Source organism: Nomia melanderi, chromosome 1 (genome assembly GCF_051020985.1).
Source record: "Nomia melanderi isolate GNS246 chromosome 1, iyNomMela1, whole genome shotgun sequence".
Lineage (NCBI taxonomy): Eukaryota > Metazoa > Arthropoda > Insecta > Hymenoptera > Halictidae > Nomia > Nomia melanderi.
The window spans coordinates 2,549,131-2,556,098 of NC_134999.1; positions in this window are offsets into that span (position 1 = coordinate 2,549,131).

Below are 6,968 nucleotides of genomic sequence, written 5' to 3' on the forward strand. Positions count from 1 at the left end.
TAGGTACGCGATGTCCTTGCGGAGCGGTTTTATGACGGTAAAAAAAATATATAAATCCTTATCGCTCAGTTTTGACCCCTTAAGAAATTCCTTCAGTATTATTTCATCTTCTGAAATGTGCAGCTGTTTCTGTATCTTACGATATCTCTATGTACTATGTCACTACAGCGAAACGTAAACTTTATCTATATCGTATTAAAATGAAGTGTAAACTCTACATGAATGATAAAACACGATATTTTGTTATGTTCCTTAAAACAGATTATTTAATATTTCGGAAATATATAAATTATATAAGTATAAATATTGATGTAACATTGAAATGTTATGGTTATGTTCAACACTTAACAGTCGATAATTTTTTAGTTAGGCGCACCTCACTTATAAAACAACAAAATATTGGCTAAATGTACGGAAAACATTGGTAGGACTTAGAATACAATCAAATAGAAAGTACACCTCAAACTGGAGCAAGTTTCAAGAATAGAGACGAAAATAAAGTTTCTTACTCCTCAGCACCTGTAACTTAAAAGAATTAGCATTCTACTGTGGTAATTACGCAATATACCATAATTAACATAGTTGCAACAGAACTATGCAATTAAATATTCTTTCAGAGAATATTGCATCGTTTCTTATAAGTGCTAAATTTGATTGAGCATTAAAATAAAAGTATTTAACAATGAAACCATTATTCCACTTGTAAACACAGATAATTTAGAGTCACTTATTATTAAAATTTGATGTGCAATTAACACTTCTGGGGTCTGTATTAGTAAAGATAAAAAGCTTGCGTAATGTTATCTTAAGTTGTTCGCACTTCAATTAAAACATAAAATATGTACATTTCTTTTCAGTGTCTATAATAATTGATATAACTCTTACAATATTTACAACAGATTAGTTGAATTATATATTTGTATAAAATAAATTAATCGCGTTAATTATCATTGAATCGGAAACAAAGTACGTTAAAGAACGTGGGAGTTAAATGTACATATGCATATACAGTTACTAATGGGGATATAAACGTTTGATTGCAAAGTCCAAAACAAACCAATTCGTGCCACTAAGTGAAGTTTAAAAGCGTACATGATAAATTCAAACAACATTCCACTTATTCAGAAGGTCTCGTTTGAACTATGAGAATCTAAACTGGAAATATTTTTCCTTACGCTGATAGTTTTGTTATTTTCAAAGCTATTTTCTTCTCCATATAAATAGAATAAATACTTTGTCTTTTGTCTTTATAATTAACATTACGATCACGGTACCTCTACGTAATTCTTCAAATTAATGATGCTACATAGGAAACGACGAATGCAAATATATTTGAATAATTGAACACACACCGTGTATAGTACAGTTTACACGTTTAAAACGAGATATATCGAGTTTACCCATGATATTTTTCTAACAATGACAGGCACAACTATAAATCACCTGAATTCAAAAATGGAATGACAATTATTACTGTCGAACACTTTTAATCGAACGTCGAATCTTCCGCAACTGCTAAAAGCCCAAACGTGTTTTAGATTAAAAAATGACTTCCCCCAGCCTATAAACCTAGAAATTTAATTAAACACGTTTCAAGCTGTTATAAAGGAATTTGTGAATCGATTGCAGTGTACGTGAGTAGAAATTTAATTATATAATTGTCAGGTTCTATCATGCGAACGAATAAACAATGATTGTACTTGATTATATTTGAACCATTTTGATGCCAACTTTCGAAAACATTAAAAATGTGGAATTAATTATTTTTATCTGCACATGATCCATTTTCTATATGACTCAGTTATCCGATTGTCCTGTTCTAACAATATTAGATTAAAAAGAATTTTACTTCACTCTATAATTTCTTTCATAACAAATTCATTTACATTCACCGTTATTTCAGAACGCAACAATTAATGATAAGAAAATAGTATTCAGTTGGAACTCAAAATGATGACATTCCATTTTTGCAACTTCCATTTCGGTATTGTACAACAAAGAATTAATATGGGTACGTAGAATATGTCCAGCTACTGTTGACCTTTACACCTTACGTCATAGCTAATATATTGAGAATCTTCAAACCACATGCAGTTTCCTCCTCTACTTCCTCGTTCCTTAAGCATATCAACTCAATTACTACACAGTGTTCAAAAGAAGTTAAAGAACAATCTGCATTTCATGTCACGGCCATGTGAACTTTGATTAAGAAATGTTCTTAGTTTAAAGACAAAAGAAGATATGAAAAAAATTTTCTCTTTAACCAGATAACTGCGCTTGACAAATAGAAACATTATCCTAAACGACGAATTATTTATTTTTTTTAGATAAACATGTAATCCTTCTTTGTTTTGCTTTGGTTTTTCATTAAAATATACCCTAGGTGGATTCGTCCTGCGTTTGATGAGTAGACACTTTATTTTTTTATTTTATTGCGCGCAAAACGAGAGATTTTTCAAACTAAATTCCATAGTTAACGGGTTAAAAAGCTTCAAACCGCGTTCAGTTTTCGATAAACTTTTACTGAAAAAAATTTTCAAAAATATATTATTCTATATTTTTCATTAATTTTTCCATACAAAGTCACTTGTGACAAGTCACCGAGAAAGCTAATTCTATAGTTTAGAAAATACTCTGTATACTAATTTCAACTGCAACGTAACGGGGTGAAAAGTCAATTGACAACTGAAAGAACTCGCTAACTGATGGTGGATCACTCGCGAATCCGACACGAAAAAGTTCATCGCCTCTGCCTTTCAGGGTGAATGATCTGACAACGAGTGGGTAGATGTTTTTGAACATTCCTTATTCGAGACCTGAGTGTAAAAGTAAAGGACTGAATATTTACACGAGACGTTTGAGTATATTAGACGGTTGAATGGTTTCAGATGACCAAGCGTTTTGCTACGAATACATGCGAAGTACGACGGAAGACATAAAAATTATTTGCGACGAATTCAAGAAGCCTTCAAAGGGCTTGTAATTAATCGGAATTAACCGATAGTGGTCGTACTTTAGAATTCTTTTAACAACAATCGTATTATTCGAATTACAACTTGCACGGAAGTATAAAACTCTTCATCGTTTCTTAGTAGTTACTTTGATGACAGTTACGATTTTTACGATAGAGTCAATTTACATTTAAGTTAAAATTATAAAATTCTTAACTTTCGATTATAATTTCAACCAATATTAATTGCAGTAGACGAAGATAAACGTTATGCACTTATTTAACGCATTAAATGTCACATAATTTAAATGCAATTAAACTCAATGAAAAAAATGATGAGTGATAGTTTATGAAATCTTTTTAGCAAGGTTAGAAAGTGTCATTAATGTTCTTTGAGGATAAAATTATATAGGTAAAAAGTGATTGTTCTTGTTACGAACGCACCAAAATTTGTTCTGCAACATTGTTTGGAAGATTAACTCCTTGCCCTACAATATCGTGTCAGATTCGTGGTGAAGATTTCAAATAGAATTTGACAAACATAAATATTATTCAATTTGTTTAAATGTAAATTACATAATATTCCTCTGTTATCACTGATTATACCTTAGAGCACACGTTGACATAGAATAAGACTGGAATTTCTTTTTATTTTTAATAAATTATTAATAACACAGTAGTTAGGTCGATCACAGTACAGAAAGAAATCATAAAGCAAGAGGTCAATACATAGTTACAATTGCTGTGTTTATCTCGCACTTGCAGGGGAACTTTTTCAACCAGCACACATCGATTTTGATGAAACTTATGTGAAATACAGTTCTTAAGAAAATATTTGATACGTATTTTTTTTTATCGGCCAATATCCACTTTGAATATGTCACAGTTGAGGGTTGAAAGTGTATTTTTTACAATATCTCTGAAACTAGAGGGTGTAGTAAAGAAATCTAAATTGTTCAGTTCAGTGCGAATTATTTAAAGAAACAATTTCTCTTCTACACCTCCCTAGTTTCAGAGATATTGTAAAAAATACACTTTCAACCCTCAGTTTTGAGGGGTGTTTGCGGCCGTTCGAAATGGATGTTGGTCGATAGGAAAAAATATGTGTCAAAGGCTTTTTTGAAAACTATGTTTCACATGAATTTCATCAAAATTGGCGTGTGCTGGTTCAAAAGGTTCTCTTGTTAGTTGCACTGTGATCACTCCACTCGTTACAGATTTAAAGATCTTGTTTGCATTGACCGCGCCAAGGTGTTGTGCCATTCGATTTTCGCAAAACCTGTTTATTCGTCCTTCCCTTTTACGCTTAAAAGAAAGTAGTAAGTCTTTTCTTTCAATTCAATTAGAAAAGAAAATGAAAAACCTTTACTGTGATGTTACTGTATAATTTATTATTTTTACTGTTAGAGACGTTAAAATATTTCCCAAAAATATATAATAATATAATAATATAATAATACTTCATATTATAAGTAAAAAAAATTTCAATTATTAGTCATACAGTCAGTTCATTAATAAACAATTCTTCTTATTATTAAATACTAAGCATACCTCCTTAATAAAATTATAGATTAATTATGTATAATGAAATTATATATAAGACTTTGTAAACAAAAAATCCAGGCACGACTGATCTTGACTTTGCTTTACAAGGTCACATTTTTTATCATAATGTATTCTATTCATTGTGATTTTTCTTAGCAGAAAGCGTTAAAGTTTCAGTATCGCTTAAATTGAATTTATTCCGAGATACTGAAAATCATAACTGATTTTAACAATTACATACAGAATTGACCTGTCAAGTTAAGAGCAATTTAAAGCTTTTCACTCTTTCAGTACATGCAGTTAACGCTCGAATTATGCTCTTTGAGATACAAATGGTTCAAATTCAAAAGCATCAAGTTGACACACTGAAATTTACGACTGAATGTTGGGGGTGGCAGAGGTCGAAATTGGCATGTCTGTTGTGGGATGCTAGGGCCGAGATCTCATCGGGGATAAGTGTCCAAGTGGCCAACTAATGGGTAAATCGGAGAACTTTTAGTCTTGACTAGAGCCAACCTATGAAATGCAGGTCTAGAGAACGGGAAAGTCGAAATTGGTCAACTATGACAGTTAGAGAAGAGAGAGGGACTTAAGAATGTGATTCTTAAACTCGCTATTGTTAATCATAGAGGCGATATCAAAAAGCTGCTTGTTTTTACGCCATCGGTATATCAGACTACCAGACACAAAGTTTCATAAGCTGTCCATTCTATCCCGTTTCTCGTCGGTGGTAACAATTTATCGACTCTTCATAAGAAGAGGACGCTATGATCAGTCGTGACTTTCCAAGTCGATAAAACAGTATAACTTAAATCGCAAATGTATTTACTGATTGATGGATAAAACACTATAGGTACATATAAATATTAAATTATAATATTTTTTCACACGTAATAATAATTAAGTTTACAATCAATTTAAATTATGTAGGCTATCGTAATTCATTTATTACTATCAAAATTTATTACTTTTGTTAACTTAAAATTATATACAACAGATATTAGTAAGCAATAAAATTACAAAAAGACTACCATTTGAAAATATTTCATAACTTATATAATTGATAAAAAATAAAAATTTTTTATTGCAGTCATACAGCATACAAACGTATACTTACGCTTTTACATAACTAACGTTAATACATGTAATTAATGAGAAACAATAAAGTAACAATCATAAAAGAATGAACTACAGTGTCTTTCAATTTTGATTTCTTTGAACAATCAAAATTACTTTTAATAATGTCACATGAACCAAAAATTATGGAATTAATTAATAACACTAATAATAAAAAGTATTAATAAAATACACCTAAACCGTATAAACTCTTTTTATATCAATAATACTGATAACTCTGGAACGTCATAAATCAATAACTATCGTAATTCAACAATACCGGAACTTGAAACTAAGATTGACGGAGTAATTGCACAATACAGATTGACTTTTATATAGAAGATTGAAATATAGTACTAACATTGTGAAGCTATTGAGAAACATCGAACAGTTCAGCATGTTGTTTATCGTTTGATAAGAAAGGATTCCAGAAAACGTGAGCCGCGAGAAATTTGTCTCTCATTTCGTAATGTACTCGATTTTTTTCATTCAATGTCAATAAATACACGTGATGACGCGTTAACAATATTTTACCGATATTATATCAATGAAGACAAAAAACAAAAGTGTACAGAACCACGTGCGTTATATCAAAATAATAAGAATGGACATAAAACATACCGTTCTTCTATCTCTTTAAAATGACTAAAAAATAAAGTCTTATTTTGATGTACCTTTTCTATCGGTATTGCCTGATTCAAATCTGCGAAGGTCACTTGTTGCTATTGCAATTAATTATAAATATTTTTGCTCCACACGACAACCGGTATCGACTACAGATTCTCAGGAAAGGAAAAACAAAATTTATAAGGTGCCCAATAAATAATTCCTATTTTATAATTTGAAAAATTTCACATCAAAGTTTTAACTTTAAATAAAACAATTTAGTCCTTAAAATATGACATTTTTAACAAATGACATTAATTCTAATATTTGAAATAACTTTTATTACAGAAATATAAAAAATTTCAGTGCATTAATATAAATTATTTTTAAAAAATATTATTTTTGCATCGTGTCGCATTCTTGCATCAAATTTTAGAAAAACAAAAATTTTAAATATAAGAAAACAGATTTTAGTGTATGTAATTGTTAAACATAAGTAGATTTTTTTAGTATTTGTTGCTTTTCATAGCTTTCCGTTGTTTTAAAGTGCAATAGTCAATGGAAATCTGTTTTCTCTATTTCTTTCACTATTTTCCTTCCTAAATTTAAGATAATATATCTTCCTTTGTTTGCGTTTCTTTCATGCGAGGGGACTTTTGTCTTATACAGGGTGTTCGATTATGTACAGTAGATATCTTAAGCGATGACTCTACAAACAAAAACAAAACGGGAATCAGGAACGATGAAATTG